General features: G+C 44.4%; 1 long non-coding RNA gene across 1 annotated transcript in view; it reads left to right on the top strand.

Annotated features, from left to right (window-relative positions):
* The window catches only part of LOC126963901 (uncharacterized), a 29,029-nt gene that overhangs the window by 1,512 nt on the left and 9,112 nt on the right, over window positions 1-18,405 (top strand). The window contains exons 2-3 of the long non-coding RNA XR_007729255.1: window positions 5,133-5,255; window positions 9,549-9,697. This is a non-coding gene — a long non-coding RNA (uncharacterized LOC126963901). The remainder of the gene's footprint in view (window positions 1-5,132; window positions 5,256-9,548; window positions 9,698-18,405) is intronic.

Raw genomic sequence — 18,405 nt, 5'->3', positions numbered from 1 at the left:
CGGCCTCCCACACAGAGACCCTCAGCTTCACACCTGCACCCACAGAGAAGCTCAAACAGGCACCCACACCTACACATTCACTCTGCAACATGCCCCGCAGACACCCGGACAGATACACCCACAGACCCACCCCCTCACCGATGCGGGGACAGACACGTCCACGGACACACGCAGACTCACGCAGAGACCTGCAAACACACTCAGGGAGGCAGGCAGGCCACCCCTGGTGCCCGGCCTCCCACACAGGGAGACTCTCAGATGCCACAAAATCCCACGAAAGTTCAGGCAGGCATACACAGTCTCATGCATTCACACTTACCCACAGACACCCCAGAATTCATACACACACTCATACACTCAGATGAACACACAAGTCCAGATCCAGCACATACTCTATGTCGCCTACCCCCGTGACCATCTCAGCACTGTCAAACACTCAGACTGACACGGCCAGATGCACACCCCTTCACCCTTAGACACACTAGAGTAGCATACACACTCCAAAACACAGCCACACAGACTCCATCCCTCCCAGTGTGGTTGCATCCTGACGAACGGACTGACACCCTCAGACTCAGGCACACTGAGACACACTTGGCAGGCCCACACTCACAGACTCTCCCATTATCACCCTTGGCGACCCGCAGTCCTCAGATAACACACAGGCTCAGACGCTCGCAGCCCCAGGACAGAGACGAGCAGAATCGGAAACCCATGCTCCATTCCCTGCATGTGACCTGGGACATGAGGGTACCTGCCCACCTAATCAGGCCCCAGATGGCAGACAACCTTCCCAGTTGCTCACACACCTCTTTATGAAGCCATCTGGTGACATGGAAACAGTTCAGGCCTCAGAAAGAGATAGCCCGGAGTTTGAATCTCAGCTGTGGTGCCGTCTTTCTGGGTGGCCTATGGCAAAACTCTTTACCCCATGGGTCCTGTTCCTCATCTGTACAGTGGGAACAGGAATCTTCCATTTTGGATGGCTGTGAACTGCCTGTAAGATAACACAGGTGTTTGTTTTCTATTGCTGCATAACAAATGAAGCAGCTTAAAAACACCAATCTAGTGGTTTACAATCCTATGGATCAGAAGTCTGGGCAGCCTGAGCTGGGTTCTCTGCTTAGGGCCTCACAAGGTATTGGCCAGACTGGGCTCTTCTCTGCAGGCTCTGGAGAAGGATCTGCTTCCAAGATCATTCAGGTTGTTTGCAGGACTCAGTTCCTTGTGGTTGCAGGACTGAGGTTCCTGTTTCTTTGCTGGCTGTCAGTCAGGAGTTGATCTCAGCTCGTCGAAGTGGGTTTCTGGTCCTTACACATGGCCCCCTCCACCTTCAAGGCCTGCCTCAGGATGTCAAGCCATTCTCATCCTTCAGCAGAATCTTTCGACCTTGACTTCTGCGTACTGGCCTGAGAGATTCTGCCTTTAAAGGTCTTGTGTGATTAGATCAGGTCCACTCGCATGATGTCCCTTTGACATATAATGTAATATAATCACAGTAGTGATTTCTGATCATGGTCGCAGTTTCCACCCACACTCACACAAGGGCGGGATCATACAAGGTATTATATAAGGGCAAGGATCACTGGAGTTATTCTGACACATCTGTCCATCACAGTGTGCAAAACACCTAGCACAGTGCTGGCCTTCGGCAGGTGCTCCTGAGCCCTAGCCCCTTCCCAGGGACCAGATCTAGACTTTGGGGCATCCTGGTGTCATGGTTAAGAGTGCTGGTATAATCATCCCCATCTTGGTCAATGGCAGCTCCATTTTTCCAGAAATCTTGGATACTGGACTCCTCTGTCACACACACCACATTCAATCCATCAGCAACCCCTTTCATTTCTATACACAAAATGTAACCAGAAACTGACCACTTCTCTGCCCCAAACCCTCCCATCTCACAGTCAAAGTCCATGTTCTACAAGGTCCTAACTTCTTTGGCTCTGCCACCCCTCTGTCCTCATACCCAGGACACCCTGGTGGCTCATACCCAGGAAACCCCGGTGGCTCACTCGGCTTCAAAACCCCTGTACTGCTGTTCCCTCTGCCTGAAGCCCTCTCCCTTGCAAAGGGCTGTGTAGCTCACTCACAGATCTCTGCTCAAATGTCACTTTCTCTCTGAAGTCTTCCCTCACCACTCTTTATGAAGTAGCAAAAACCCCTCCCTGAAATGCCAGATCCTCTTTACACTGCTTTATTTTTCTCTGTAGCCCTCATCACCATCTGACACGTTTCATATATATGTGTGGGGGTACCTGTATATATACGGACACACATATTTATGTATATGTGTGTATGCGTGTATATATATGCAAACACACATAGATGTGTATATGCATGTATATGTATATGTATGTGCATATATATACACACACATATACAACACACACATTTTTATTCTCGTGTATTTGTTTATTGTCTCTTTTTCCCCTTCCCCAGAGCCCAGAAGGATGCCTGGCAAAAAGTTCGTGTTCAGTAAATTGTTGTTGATTGAACACCAGCCTTAGGAAGGACATAAGTATCCTTTGCATCCTCTCCCCATCTTACAGATAAAGAACTGAGGCTTACGAAGGGGGGACTTACTCAAGGTCACAGTGAGTAGGCCTCTGGTCAAAAATGGTGGGTGGGGGCCGGGTGCAGTGGCTCACGCCAGTAATCCTAGCACTTTGGGAGGCCAGCGCGGGTGGATCACCTGAAGTCAGGAGTTTGAGACCAGCCTGGCCAACATGCTGAAACCTCATCTCTACTAAAAATACAAAAATTAGCCAGGCGTGGTGGCGGGCATCTGTAATCCCAGCTACTTGGGAGTCTGAGGCAGGAGAATTGCTTGAACCTAGGAGGCGGAGGTTGCAGTGAGCCGAGACCGCACCACTGCACTCCAGCCTGGACAACAGAGCAAAACCTCCATCTCAAAAAACAAAACAAAACAAAAAAAGGTGGGTGGGGAATCTAACCCAGCATAAGGATATCGAAGAAGGTTTCCCTGAGGATGTGATGCTGAAGCTGAAAATAGCACCTCCTATGTGCCTGGACTTCTTGGTGTGATTTCTCCTTTCTTGGTTAGCTCATGCCTAAAATTCCATCCATAGGCTTGGGGCCTGTAAGCTTAAATCATTTACCCTTTGTAAATACGTAATGTTTCCCCATGGGAAATTGAAGTGGTCAGCCACTTACACCTGGGTATGAATAATGCATTCTAAGAACAAGTTTGGGGGGTGGAGAGGGATGCTTAAGAATATGAATGAGGGAAGTGGTGGATGTGGATCCAGAGAAGGAAGGGATGGGAAACCAGAGATGAACTTCCAGGTTGGAATTCACGGCCCAGTGAGATGGAGGATGCCAAGAACCGGGCAGCTCAGTGGAGTGGAATGGAAGAAGCATTGCCTGACTTGGGTTTAAATGACTGTCCTTATTTTATTTATGTGACCTTGGGTGTGTTCCCTCAAGGTTCTCATCAAAAAATGAGAGTAATAGGCCGGGCCTGGTGGCTCACGCCTGCAATCCCAATACTTTGGGAGGCTGAGACAAGAGGATTACTTGAGGTCAGGAATTTGAGACCAGCCTGGCCAACATGGCAAAACCCTGTCTCTACTAAAAATTAAAAAAATTACCCAGGCATGGTGGTACACGCCTGTAACCCCAGCTACCTGGGAAGCTGAAGCACGAGAATTGCTTGAACCTGGGAGGTAGAGGTTGCAGTGAGCAGAGAGCACGCCACTGCACTTTAGCCTGGGTAACAGAACAAGACTGTCTCCAAATAAAAAGGAGAGAGAATAATTAACACCTCTTTGCACAATCGTGGTGAAGGTTGGATGTATACAGACTGCGCCACATGTAATAGTTACTTGATAGATAAATGTATTGAATGTAAATTCCAAGTGCTCGCTATTGTACCCAGCTCTACAAATACAGGGATGAAAAAAGTAGATCTGGTGTCTGCCTTCACGGAGTTTATAGCTTGGTAATATTAGACAAAAAATTATGCCAATCATTATTTAAATTATTTAATTACTACCTTATCTAATAGTTGCATAATAATAATATTAATTGCAATTGTGAAAAGTGCCATAAAAGATATATATCTATATACTGTGTGTGTGTGTGTGTATGTGTGTATGTGCATGTGTGTGTGTGTGAGTGAGATAGGGTGAGATGAGGTCTTGCTATATTGCCCAGGCTGGTCTGAAACTCCTAGCCTCAAGCAATCCTCCCGCCTTGGCCTCCCAAAGTGAGTAGGATGACAGGCGTGTGCCCCTGTGTCCAGCCCAGTATGTATATACGTTGCTGTGCATGTGTGTACATATATGGGCAGCTTCAAGTAATTGGAGAATCTAACCCAGCATGAGGAGATGGAAGAAGGCTTCCCTGAGGATGTGATGTTGAAAATGGCACTTCCTATGCGCCTGGACTGTTCTTGGTCCTGTTCTTGGTCAAACTTGTTCTTAGAACACATTTTGCTTATTTATATCAGTAAGTAAACCAAATCACTGCCCTCACATTTGCTTTTTAAAATAACTCTGGGGCCAGGTGCAGTGACTCACGCCTGTAATCCCAACACTTTGGGAGGCTGAGGCGGGTCACCTGAGGTCAGGAGTTTGAGACCAGCTTGGCCAACGTGGAAAAACCCTGTCTCTACTAAAATTACGAAAATTAGCTAGGCATCGTGGCAGGTGCCTGTAATCCCAGCTCTCAGGGGAGCTGAGGCAGGAGAAGCACTTGAACCCAGGAGGCAGAAGTTGCAGTGAGCCGAGATTGCGCCACTGCACTCCAGCCTGAGGGATAGAGCAAAACCCTGTCTCTACTAAAATTACGAAAATTAGCTAGGCATCGTGGCAGGTGCCTGTAATCCCAGCTCTCAGGGGAGCTGAGGCAGGAGAAGCACTTGAACCCAGGAGGCGGAAGTTGCAGTGAGCCGAGATTGTGCCACTGCACTCCAGCCTGAGGGATAGAGCAAGACTCTGTCTCCAAAAAAATAAAATAAAATAACTCTGGGGCTGCTCTGGGAGGGATGGATTTGAGTGAATTCAGGAGCACCTCACCCCTTCTCTTCAGGTAAGTCCTGATTTGAACCAAAAAGCCATTGCTTGTTTTACTTTTTCTTTTCTTTTTTTCTTTTTTTTGCCTCCTAGCCGAGGAAGATGGCTGAGAAAGGATGTCCCAGTGGAAAGGTGAAGTGGAGGAGGCTGAGCGTCCAAGGATCCTAAAGCCAGATAGGAGGCCATGGCTGTGGGAGGCTGAGACACGGATGGGAGGTAACAAGGCCTCGGCTAAGGAGAGGGCTGGGCCTGAAAGTTCCAGAGATCACTTGAGCAGGACTTGGTGACAGACTGGATGGGGTGAGGGTTGAGAAGGAAAAGGAGGAACAAAGACACTGCCAAGCTCTGAGCATTAAGAGAAACAGCACATACAGATGGAGGCGTCCTCTTCAGGCACCTTTCCCTAAGCTGAAGCCTTCAGTGGAGTGCTCCTTAAATTTTACATATTTTGCAAGACCCAGCTGAGTGGCTTTCATCTAGAGAAGTGAAAAGTGGCTGAAATGTAGTTAGTTAAACCTCTAGGGGGTCCTAGTTGCAGTTTTGTCCGAGAGAGAAAGACTGATCTTGTCTGTGTTCTGCCTGCTCTGTGTGTGTGTGTGTGTGTGTGTGTGTGTGTGTGTGTGTAAAACTTCCCTGCTAATGTGCATATCTCTGATAAGAATTTCTGCATATCTGTGTCATTGTCTTTGAGGCAATAACCTTGTGTCTGAATATGTCCTTGCAAGGTGCATGTCCTTGTGTTAAATGTGTTCAGTCTAGTTGTGAGTGTGACATGTATTCTGGTCTTTGCCTGTACTGATATGTGGGTATGTATGTGTGTGTGAAAGACACAAACACACACACACAAAGACAGAGAAAGACAGTGCCTGTCTCTGTGTGCACATGAGCCATGTGTTCTCATTTCCATGTGGTTCTATGTTGTGTTTGTGTCGTCTGTAGATGCTGTGTCCTTCCCTGTGTTTGCCATATCTCTAAGTGTATTGGTGTCTGCGTGTAACTGAGTTGAGTTAGCCGTATTCGAGTGTCTGTGTAAGGTCTCTGTAATGCCTATGCTTGTGTGTGTCTCCTTGCATCCTGGTCAGTGTGAATGCATCCCTGACTGTGTGTGAATGTTGTTTTGTGAACTTGTCCATGTTGACTGGTAGCTTGAGAGGGGACTCATATTTTCTTGGATTAATCTCAGTCTTTAAGTGGCTAACACATGCCTTAGAGCTAATAGGGATAGAGATATTAAAATCTATTATAAACTCCAAATCCCCTAACTACTTACCTAACCATTAATTTATTCTTTCATCTATCCATCCATCCATCCATCCATCCATCCATCCATCCATCCATCCATCCATCTCTCCCTCCCTCTCTTTCTCCCTCCCTCCGTCCTGATTTCACTGGCATTTAGTAGCTATGTAGTTATTTCTCTTAGGCACGAGTTTTCTCATCTATTAAATGGAGATGATAAAGTAGCTACCTGATAGGGCTGGGGATATCGGGTAGAAATTTAAGTGGGATAGCACATACAAAATACTTAACGTGTTGCCTAACACATAGTAGGTGCTCACTATATTAACGATTATTGTCACATCACTGTGGTCACTATGATTCAGCAAATTCTCATCAGCACTTTGCTAAGGGCCACCCCTGAGCTAGAAGCTAGTGAGGCCTTATCCATAGCAGAGGCCATTAAGTGCCTCTGCCATCACCTTCTTGTGTGACCTCGGACAAAGCCTATGCCCTGTCTGAACCCATAGAGTGAGTAGAGCACTCTTGCCCCACCTTCTTGCAGAGATTCTGGGGGCATCTACACTTCTGAACCTGCAAGGAGCTGTGCAGTTACGTAGCAGGTCAGGGGACATTCCAAAGCCTTAAAATGGCAGAGGCCTGTCCTGGGTCATCAAGAGAGTCAGGCACCAGACCCCATGGTACTTCAGGCCAAAGCCAGACCCCCTGGCACTGACAGGCCTTCCTGTCATTTCTGGTCCCTGATCTCCCTCTGGGGACGCACCTAGCAGGAAGTCATGGGGCAGAACTTCTTTACTTCTCCACCATTTGTCTCTCACTTACTATTTGGTGGGCCTGGCCTTATTTTTAAAAGAAAAAAGGGAATAAGGTGAGGAGTGTGATTTCTGTCCCAATAAGTCACTACTGTGAACAAGAGATAGAGACAGAGAAAGAAGGAGAGAAAGGGTAGAAAGAGACAAACTAAGAAAGAGACATGGGACACTGTAACAGAGACACAAAGAGACAGGGCATGGAAGAGGCAGAGGCAGAAACAGGAGAGAGAGAGGAAGATGGTTGGAGACAGGAAGATATCAGAATAAAGTCAGGCTTTCTTGCAGACCTGATTTGGGCTGCCTCAATTTACAAAGCTGTGCGAGCCCCGTAGCAAGGACTGCCACTCTCCTCAGGCTACCCTCATCCAACACGCCCGCGTACTCACACACTCACACACTCACACATACATTCACACACTCTTAAACACTCATCCTCAAATGCTCATACACGCATGCTCACAAAATGGAGGAAGAGGAGGCAGGGGCCTCAAGTTAGGGGTGGATTCTGGTCATCAGGAACCCCCCGTGTGACATTATGCAATGCCAAGACACATCCCATTTGAGTCTCAGTTTCCTCATTTGGAAAATAAACCCGCAGACCTCATTCAGTGGTTTCAAGTCTAAAGGAGACAATGGATGTAAAAAAGTTTTAGAAATAATGGAAAAGTTTGGGAAAGGACCTTTGGAACTAGGCAAGCGAATTATACCACTCACATGGAAAATTGCTGGGAAAATGTGCAGTTGAGGAAAGTGGGGAAGGATAATGAGTGATCATGAGCACTATCAAACCCCAAAACATTCTAAAACTACAGTAAGATTTTTTGTTTGGTTGGTTTTGTTGTTGTTGTTGTTGTTGTTTTAGATGGAGCCTTGTTCTGTTGCCCAGGCTGGAGTGCAGTGGCACGATCTTGGCACACTGCAACTGCCGCCTCCCTGGTTCAAGCGATTCTGCTGCCTCAGCCTCCCGAGTAGCTGGGACTACAGTTGCGCCACCACACCCAGCTAATTTTTGTATTTTTAGTAGAGATGGGGTTTTGCCATGTTGACCAGGATGGTCTCGATCTCTTGACCTCGTGATCCGCCAGCCTTGGCCTCCCAAAGTGCTAGGATTACAGGCGTGAGCCACTGTGCTCAGCCCAGTAAGTTCTTTTAAAGGCCAAAAAAAAAGTTGGATTCCCTTCATATGTAAAGAGCACTTGCAAAACAGTACAAAAAAGGCCATCACTCCTGTGGGAAATGGAGAAAGGCTCTTAACAGGCAATTCACAGGAAAAAAAAAATACAAATGACATGTAAACAGGAAAAAGTTATTCAGCATTTCTCACTATTAACAGAATGTCAGTTAAAACAAATGCAAGCCACTGCACTCCAGCCTGGGCAACAGAGCGAGACTCCATCTCAAAAAAAAACCAAAAAAACAAAAAAAACAAATGCAAGCCATCATTATTTACCCATCAGTCTAACAAAGAAGTTGCTTGAAAATAAACTGTATGGGGAAAGGAGTGAAGAAATAGACACAGTCACACATTGTTAGTGGGAGTATATATTAATTGATGAAAACTTTGGAGATTAATTTGTTAGTATCTATCAAAATATTTAAATTCACAAACCATTTAACTTAGCAATTCACCATTTGAACAGAGCAATTCCACTTCTAGGAATTTATTCTACATTCTACATATATACTTGTACATATGCAGGAAGGTAATGCATAAAGAATGTTTTGTAGCATTGTTTATAATAGTAAGAGATTGAAAATAAGCCAGGTACCCATAAAATAAATTATGACACATCCATATAGGGGAATTCTATAGTCATTAAAATGAACGAGGTGGATGGGTTTGGCACTGATAGCCTAGATATATAATGAAATAAGAAAGCAATGTCTGAACAGTATGTATAGTGCACTCCCATCTGTGTCCGAAATACATATGTATGTAGGCATTTAAATATAAATCTTTGAATGGGCACACAGATTTCAGGAGCCATACACAGGAAGCTATTAATGGTGATTCCCTTAGGTACACAAGACTGAAAACTTCTGGGTGGTAACCTGTGTCCTTTGCTTTATGCCCTTCTCTAGGATATGAATTTTTTTTTTTTTTTTTTTTTACCATGAGCATGTATTGTTTGGAATAAGATAATTTTAAGTACATTTTTCACCTAAAAAAGGAGTTAGTATCCATAGTTAGTAAATAATTACAACATAAATGTGTTACTTGGACCAGGGTTACCTACAAGCTTCCTGTTATCTGTGACTTCAGTAACATGGATTAGGCTCAGAATCCCCCTCGGGACCACCCTCAGGGTGGGAGTATGCTTTGCCGCCGGTCTCCTGGGAATGGGAAAGTAGGCTAGGCTGCTCAAAATAACCACCTGCCATTTCCCAAGCTGGTCACTTTCTCTCCTGAGCCAAGGGAGGCTCCGGCTGGGTGGAAAAGGTGGATTCGTCTTTCCAGGAACCACAGCCTTTTTCTGCTGCACACCTCCTCCCCCTGACCAAGCAACCCTGACATCTCAACCTGTCCTTTGATGCCACCCAGCCTGGAAGAAGGAGATGGCTGGAGTCTAGAAACCTAGTGCAAGATGAAAATCTGCTCTGCCACAGGTTTGTACTGTGATCTTGGGGAAGCCACTCTGTCCCTCTGGGCCTCAGCTTCCCCACATGTCAGAAGGGGGATGGGATAGGAGGATTGCTGAAAGCCCTCCCAGCTCTGACCCATTTAACTTAAGTTAGATAGCCATGGGTTCGAATCTGACCTCTGAAAGTCACTAGCTGTGTACCAATGGGCAAACCACTTCACCTCTCTGAGCTTTAATTTGGTCATCTATAAAACGGAGAAAATAATATACTTCACAGAGTGGATGGGAGATAAGGTATATAAAGCATTAACATTGTACATAGCACATAGTAACAACTCAATAAATGGCAGCCATTATCATCATCCAGAGTCTTACTTGGATCTGGCCCCTCAGAAGTAACCCTAGTTTAAGGACCTTTCCCACTCATCCCCAACCTGTACCCAACACCTCTTTTGCCCTGGGAGGGCCATGTGCTCTGACCTAGGAATCAATAAGCATAAAACCTTATCCTTGCTACTGAATTCATATGGAATCATGTGGGTACGGTGGCTCACACCTGTAATCTCAGCACTTTGGGAGGCCGAGTGAAATTGAAAAATTGAAATCACCTTAATCATACCACCCAGAAATAACCACTTTTAAACCTGATGTGTTTTTGGACCATACATGATATATGAATATTTCTAATGGGATTATACTGTAAGTGCTTTTATGGCCTGTGTTTTGTTTGTTTTTCCACTTAGCTTTCTATCATAAACATCTTCTCACAGCAATAAATATACCTCCATCTCATCATTTTAAGTTTCTGAACAACAGGTGACATAATTTAACTAATTTCTAATGTTGGACATTTAAATTGTTACCAGTTTTTTTGCTGTCATGTTAAAGTTTAAAGAAATACTTTTGCAATTAGATTACTAAACACATCCATGACTTCACTAGCAGGACAACTGCTGGGTCAAAATGTTGCATGGTTTGAAGGCTTTTAATAAGTTTTGGCAAATTTCCTCTAACGACATTGTACCAATCTTCACTCTCCAGGAGCATATGACATTCACTCTCCAGGAGCATATGACATTATTTCCCATCCTCATTCTCTAAAACTAGCAATTTTCTTTGTGATTCTGTTTTCCATGGTCTGCCATCAGCAATACCATAATTTTCTTTCCTTCCTTCCCTCCTTCCCTCCTTCCCTCCTTCCTTCCTTTTCTTTCTTTCTTTCCTTCTTTCCTTCTTTCCTTCTTTCCTTCTTTCCTTCTTTCTCTTCTTTCCTTCTTTCCTTCCTCCTTCTTTCCTTCTTTCCTTCTTTTCCTTCCTTCTTTTCCTTCTTCCTCCTTCCTTCCTTCCTTCTTCCTTCCTCCTTCCTTCTTCCTTCCTTTCTTCTTTCTTTCTTTCTTTCTTTCTTTCTTTCTTTCTTTCTTTCTTTCTTTTTTCTTTCTTTCTTTCTTTTTTTTTCTTTCTTTCTTTCGAAATGCAGTTGTGCTCTTGTTGCCCAGGCTGGAGTGCAATGGCACGATCTCATTGCAAACTCCACCTTCCGGGTTCAAGCGATTCTCCTGCCTCAGCCTCCTGAGTAGCTGCGATTACAGGCATGTGCCACAATGCCTGACTAATTTTGTATTTTTAACAGAGATGGGGTTTCTCTGTGTTGGTTAGGCTGGTCTCGAACTACCAACCTCAAATGATCCCCCCCTGCCTTGGCCTCTCAAAGTGCTGGGATTACAGGCATGAGTCACTGCACCTGGCCCAGCAATACCATAATTTTACACCTTCCATTCCTCACTACATTAGGCCATTCTTAAGTTGCTATAAAGGAATACTGGAGGCTGGGTAATTTATAAAGAAAAGATGTTTAATTGGCTCACAGTTCTGCAAGCTGTACAAACATAGCACCAATGTCTGCCTGGCTTCTGGTGAGGCCTCAGGAAGCTTACAATCATGGCAGAAAGTGAAGCAGGCGTATGCATGGTCACATGGCACTAGCATGTGCAAGAGAGAGGGGAGAAGGTACCACACATTTTTTGTTTTGTTTTGTTGAGATAGGGTCTCACTCTGTTGCCCAGGTTAGAGAGCAGAGGTACAATATCAGCCCACTGCAGTCTCATCTTCCTAGGTTCAAGCAATCCTCCCACCTCAGCCTCCTAAGTAACTGGGACTACAGATGCATGCCACTGTGCCCAGCTAATTTTGCTTTTATTTTTTGTAGAGATGGGGTCTCACTATGTTGCCCAGGCTGGTCAGAACTCCTGGGCTCAAGCGATTCTCCTGTCTCAACCTCCCAAAGCGCTGAAATTACAAGCATGAGCCACTGTACCCGGCTGCCACAAACTTTTAAACAACTAGATCTCATATGAGCTCATTCATCATCAAAGGGATGGCATTAAGTCATTCACGAGGGATCTGCCTCCAGGATCCAAACACCTCCAATAAGGCCCCACCTCTAACACTGGGATTTTGAGGGGACAATATCCAAACCATATCATTCTGCTTCTGGTCCCCCAAATCTCATGTCCTTCTCACATTGCAAAATACAATCATCTCTTCACAACCATTCCACAAAGTCTTAATTCATTTCAACATCAAGTCCAAAGTCCTGAGTCTTATCCAAGACTCATCTCCTTCCACCTATAAGTAAAACAAGTTATTTACTCCCAAGATAGAATTCCATTTCCCTTTCCCAAAGGGAGAAATCGGCCATAAGAAAGGGGTAATAGACCCCATGCAAGTCTGAAACCCAGCAGGGCAGGCATGAAATCTTAAAGATCCAACATAATCCTTGACTCCATGTCCCACATCCTGGTTTAAGAGGTATATCCTGGTGCAAGCCACCCCTGTGGCTTTGTGGATTGCAGCCTATGTGGCTGCTCTCACAGGAGTTGAGTGCTTGTGGCTTTTCCAGGTATAGGGTGTAAGCTGGTGGTGAATCTACCATTCTGGGGTCTGGTGGGTGTTGGTCCCCTTCCCATAGCTCCTCTAAGCAGTGCCCTGGTAAACACTCTCTGTGGGGGCTCCAACTCTGCAGCAGCCTACTTCTGCCTGGGCACCCTGGCTTCTCCACATATCCTCTGAAATCTAGGGGGAAGCTGCCAAGCCTCCCTCACTCTTGCATTTCATGCACCCAAAGGCTTAATATCATGTGAAAGCCACCACAGCTTATGGTGGCTTGTGCTTTCCAAGGCAGCAGCTGGTTCTATACCTGTGGTCCCTTGAACTGAGGCTAGAACTGGAGCAGTGGGGATGCAAGGAGCAACCTCCTGGGATAGTGCAGTGTGGCACAGGGCAGCAGGGCACAGCCATTCTTTCCTCCTAGGCCTCTTGGCCTGTCATAAGAGGGGCTGCCTCACAAATCTCTGAAATGCCTTCAAGGCCTTTTCCCCTTTGTTTTGACTAGCAGGACCTAGCTCACTTTTATTCATGCAAATCTCTCTAGCAAGTGGTTGTTCCACAGCCTGCTTGGATTCTTTCCCTGAAAATGGCCTTTTCTTTTCTACCACTTGGCTAGGCTGCAGATATTTCAAACTTTTACACTCTGCTTCCCTTTTAAATATAAGTTCCAACTTAAGTCATTTATTTGCTCCCAAATCTGAGCATAGGTTGTTAGAAGCAGTCAGGCCATATCTTGAATGCTTTGCTGCTTAGAAATTTCTTCCACCAGATACCCTAAGTCATCATTCTTAAGTTCCACAGATCCCTAGGACATGAACACAATGCAACCAAGTTTTTTGCTAGGGTGTAACCAAGATGACCTTTACTCCATTCCCCAATACGTTCCTCATTTCCATCTGAGACCTAGTCAGCCTGGACTTTACTGTCCAAATCACTATCAGTATTGTGGTCACAATCATTTAACCAGTCTCTAAGGAGTTCCAAGCATTCCCTCATCTTCCTGTCTTCTTTTGAGCCCTCCAAACTCCTCCATCCTCTGCACATTATCAAGTTCCAAAGGTGTGTCCACATTTCAGGTATCTTTATAGCAATGCTCCACTCCTCAGTACAAATTTTCTGTGTTAGGCTATTCTTGGGTTTCTATAAAGAAATACTCGCCAGGCATGGTGACTCATGCCTGTAATCCCAGCACTTTGGGAGGCCAAGGTGGGTGGATCACCTGAGGTCAGGAGTTTGAGACCAGCCTGACCAACATGGTGAAACCCTGTCTCTACTAAAAATACAAAAATTAGCTGGGCATGGTGGAGTGTGCCTGTAATCCAAGCTACTTGGGAGGCTGAGGCAGGAGAATTGCTTGAACCCAAGAATGAGCTGAGATTGTGCCATTGCACTCCAGCCTGGACAAAAAGAGCAAAGCAAACAAACAAACAAAAAACAGAGAAATATCTAAGGCTGGGTAATTTATAAATAAAAGAGGTTTAATTGGCTCACAGTTCTGCAGGCTGTACAAGGATGGTCCCAGTATTTGCTCAACTTCTGGGGAGGCCCTCAAGAAGCTTACAATCTATGGCAGAAGGTGAAGTGGGAGCAGGCACATCACATGACAAGAGTGGGAGCAGGAGAGAGAGGGGTGAAGTGACACATGCTTTTAAACAACCAGATCTCGCATGAACTCACTCATCAGCAAGGAGATAGTGCTAAATCATTCATGAGAGATCAGCTCCCACGATCCAAACACAACTCACTTCCAACACTGAGGACTACAATTTGACATGAAATTTGGAGGGGACAAATATCAAAACCATATTACACACCATTAATAGCCACCCACTCTATTAAATGTATGAACTTAGACAAGCCACCTTTAAAACCTTTCTTTACATATACATGTGTTCACAAACAATATATAATATTGCTTTGGAAGGGCATTTAAAAAACCCCATGTAAATACTATCATACTGTATATTTTATTCTGTTGCCTCTTCTAGTTCGATCAAGACTGTTTTTGAGATTTGTATTAAATTATTTAACTCTATTCATTTTAACTGCTGTTAAATTTTACCTTCATTTTTAAAATTTGTTTTCAGACTAATGCAACTTGTTGCTGTCCTTTCGCTATTATAAACAATGAGGCATGGTGGCTCACGCCTGTAATCCCAGCAGTTTGGGAGGCCGAGACGGGCGGATCACGAGGTCAGGAGATCGAGACCATCCCGGCTAACACGGTGAAACCCCATCTCTACTAAAAATATAAAAAAGCCTGTAATCCCAGCACTTTGGGAGGCCGAGACGGGTGGATCACGAGGTCAGGAGATCGAGACCATCCTGGCTAACACGGTGAAACCCCGTCTCTACTAAGAAATACAAAAAACTATTGTTTTTTGTATTTCTTATACAAATACAAGGTGGCGGGCGCCTGTAGTCCCAGCTACTCGGGAGGCTGAGGCCGGAGAATGGCGTGAACCCGGGAGGCGGAGCTTGCAGTGAGCTGAGATCCGGCCACTGCACTCCAGCCTGGGCTACAGAGCGAGATTCCGGCTCAAAAAAAAAAAAAAAAAAAAAAAATTAGCCAGGCATGGTGGCGGGCGCCTGTAGTCCCAGCTACTTGGGAGGCTGAGGCCGGAGAATGGCGTGAACCCGGGAGGCGGAGCTTGCAGTGAGCTGAGATCCGGCCACTGCACTCCAGCCTGGGCTACAGAGCGAGACTCCGGCTCAAAAAAAAAAAAAAAAAAAAAAAAAAAAAAAAAAAAAAAAAAAAAAAAAAAAAAAAAAAATTAGCCAGGCATGGTGGCGGGCGCCTGTAGTCCCAGCTACTGGGGAGGCTGAGGCAGGAGAATGGCGTGAACCCAGGAGGCGGAGCTTGCAGTGAGCCGAGATCAAGCCACTGCACTCCAGACTGGGCGACAGAGTGAGGCTCCGTCTCAAAAAAAAAAAAAAAAAAAAAAAAAAAAATTAGGTAATGAATATCTTCATCCCTGTATCTTTACTAGGGTTTCTATGCAGAAGTGGTTTGCTGGTTGGTAGGGATAACATTGTTTTTCAAACTTTTTTATTGTGACCTATGATAATAAACACATTTTACATCACAATCTCCACAATCACAAGTAAAACAAAAGTTTCATGAAATAGCCCTTATCTTTATTACTAGAAATGTATTCTGATGTGTTTTATTCTATTTCATTCAACTTCCTTTTTAAAATGTTAATTACAACTCACAAATTGGTTTTACAACATAGTGATGGGTCATGACCTACAATTTGAAAAATGATGGATTAAAATATATTTGGTTTCACTAAATGCTTTGAAATTACTCTTTAGGGTAGATACACTAATTTACAAGACACATTATCATTGCCCTACACACTAACCAACACCTGGTTTTATATTTTTTTCTTTTGCCAGTCTGATGAGTATAAAGCAGCAAGTCATTGTTATTTTAATTTTTCTTTCTTTAATTACTAATGAGTTGAGCTTCTCTTTATATGTTTATTCACCAACTGAGTTTCTCAGAGAGTGAGTTTGCCTATTTTTTGTATTGGGTTGCCAGGTTTTTTCTCGCTGATTTACTGCTGAGTTTCTTATATAATTTAGATTTTAAGTCCTTTGATTGTTGTTGAAAATATACTGTAAATACCTTTCCTAATCTGTTAATCATTTGTTAGCTTTGTCTGTGTTGTCATTTATAGAACAGAAAACCACCAGTTTCTTTATGGTTTGGACTTTTTGTGTCTTACTTAAGAAATGTTTCACTAACCCAGTGTCATAAAGATTTGCCTATAAACGTTTTAGCTTCTTAAACTAGCTGAAGTTTGTTTTATATGGTGTGAGATAGGATCTATTTTTATTTTTTCCATACAACCAGATATTTTCCCCAACACCATTAAAATAATCCGTCTTTTCCTCACTGATTTCTGTTGTCAATTCTATCACATACCAAATATCCACATGCACAGTTCTGTTTCTGGATTCTTCTCTTTTGTCCCGTTAGTCCACATCTGGTAGGGTGATCCCCTATAGTCCACATCTGGTAGGGTGATCCCCTATCTCTGCTCTTATTTTTTGAGAATAGTTCTTTTAGCTATTCATGGAACTTTATTCTTCCATGCAAACTTCATTATTTGCTTATTTAATTCCTCTCCCCCAAATATTAATAACATGAATTGACACCATTACACTGCTATTTCTTACCGTCTACAAACAGTACATTTCTTCATTTACCCAGGTCTTCTTTTGTCTCCTTTGGTAGGTTTTCTCTGACATGTTTGGTTAATTCTAGATAATTCATTTTCTTTTTTTTTTTTTTTTTTTTGAGACGGAGTCTCGCTCTGTGGCCCAGCCCAGGCTGGAGTGCAGTGGCGCGATCTCGGCTCACTGCAAGCTCCGCCTCCCGGGTTCACGCCATTCTCCTGCCTCAGCCTCCCGAGTAGCTGGGACTACAGGCGCCCACAACCGCGCCCGGCTAATTTTTTGTATTTTTAGTAGAGACGGGGTTTCACCGTGGTCTCGATCTCCTGACCTTGTGATCCGCCCGCCTCGGCCTCCCAAAGTGCTGGGATTACAGGCGTGAGCCACCGCGCCCGGCTGATAATTCATTTTCTTAACCTTCTTTTTTTTCTCCTTTAAAAAATAATCTCCAGGCCGGGCGCGGTGGCTCAAGCCTGTAATCCCAGCACTTTGGGAGGCCGAGACGGGCGGATCACGAGGTCAGGAGATCAAGACCATCCTGACTAACACGATGAAACCCCGTCTCTACTAAAAAAAAAAAAAAAAAAAAAAAAAAAAAAAAAAAAAAAAAAATAAAAAAAAAAAATCTCCAATTTAATAGGAGGAAATAGTATCTTCTTCCAAAACAGCCAAGTTTTATTAGTTTTTTGTTTGTCTGTTTGTTTTTTTAGTAGAGATGGGGGTTTCACCATGTTAACCAGGCTGGTCTCGAACTCCTGACCTCAAGTGATCTGCCTGCCTCAGCCTCCCAAAGTGCTGGGGTTATAGGCGTGAACCACCATGCCAAGCAAATTATTATTATTTTTTTAGAAGTCAGGATCTTGCTCTGTTGCCCAAGCTGGAGTGCAGTGGTGTGATCATAGCTCACTGCAACCTTCAATTCCTGGATGACTCAAAGGATCCTCCCACCTCAGCCTCCCGAGAAGCTGGGACTACAGGCATGAGCCATCACTCCTGGAGAATTTACTTAATTTTTTTTATTTTTTATTTTTTATTTTTTTTAGAAAGAGGGTCTCATTATGTTACTGTGGCTGGTCTCGAACTCCTGGGTTCAAGTGATCCTCCTGCTTAAGCCTCCCAAAGTACTGGAATTACAGATGTGAGCCACAGTGCCTGACTCTCAGCCAAGTTTTCAATACCCTTCCCTTCATGACACTGCCTCCTGGATCACTTCTTTAGCAAGAGATGACCCCAAAAATCGAGACCCTACCCAAACCAAACAGAACCAGTAAGGCACTAGTCAGATGGGCACCTACAGAAGGTGCTAAAGCATCTCTGGGACTCTAAAAGAATTTTAGAAATAAAATGACATGGAGAAAACTATATTAACCTGACTTTCTCAAGGCTATCACCATATGTATTTGAAGGTGATATAGTTGACTCTTGTACTTTGTGGGGGTTAGGGGCGCCAACCCCCATGCACTCGAAAATCCAAGGATAACTTAACTTCCCCTAAACTCCTATTAACTACCAATAGCCTACTGCTGACCACAAGCCTTATTGAGAACGTAGACAGTCAATTAACACATATTTTGTATGTTATATGTATCACATGCTATATTCTTATAGTAAGCTAGAGAAAAGACAATGAGCCGGGCACCAAGGCTCATGCCTGCAATCTCA

The sequence above is a fragment of the Macaca thibetana genome, chromosome 10 (genome assembly GCF_024542745.1).
Source record: "Macaca thibetana thibetana isolate TM-01 chromosome 10, ASM2454274v1, whole genome shotgun sequence".
Classification (NCBI taxonomy): domain Eukaryota; kingdom Metazoa; phylum Chordata; class Mammalia; order Primates; family Cercopithecidae; genus Macaca; species Macaca thibetana.
This window is presented reverse-complemented; position numbering and strand designations above follow the sequence as displayed.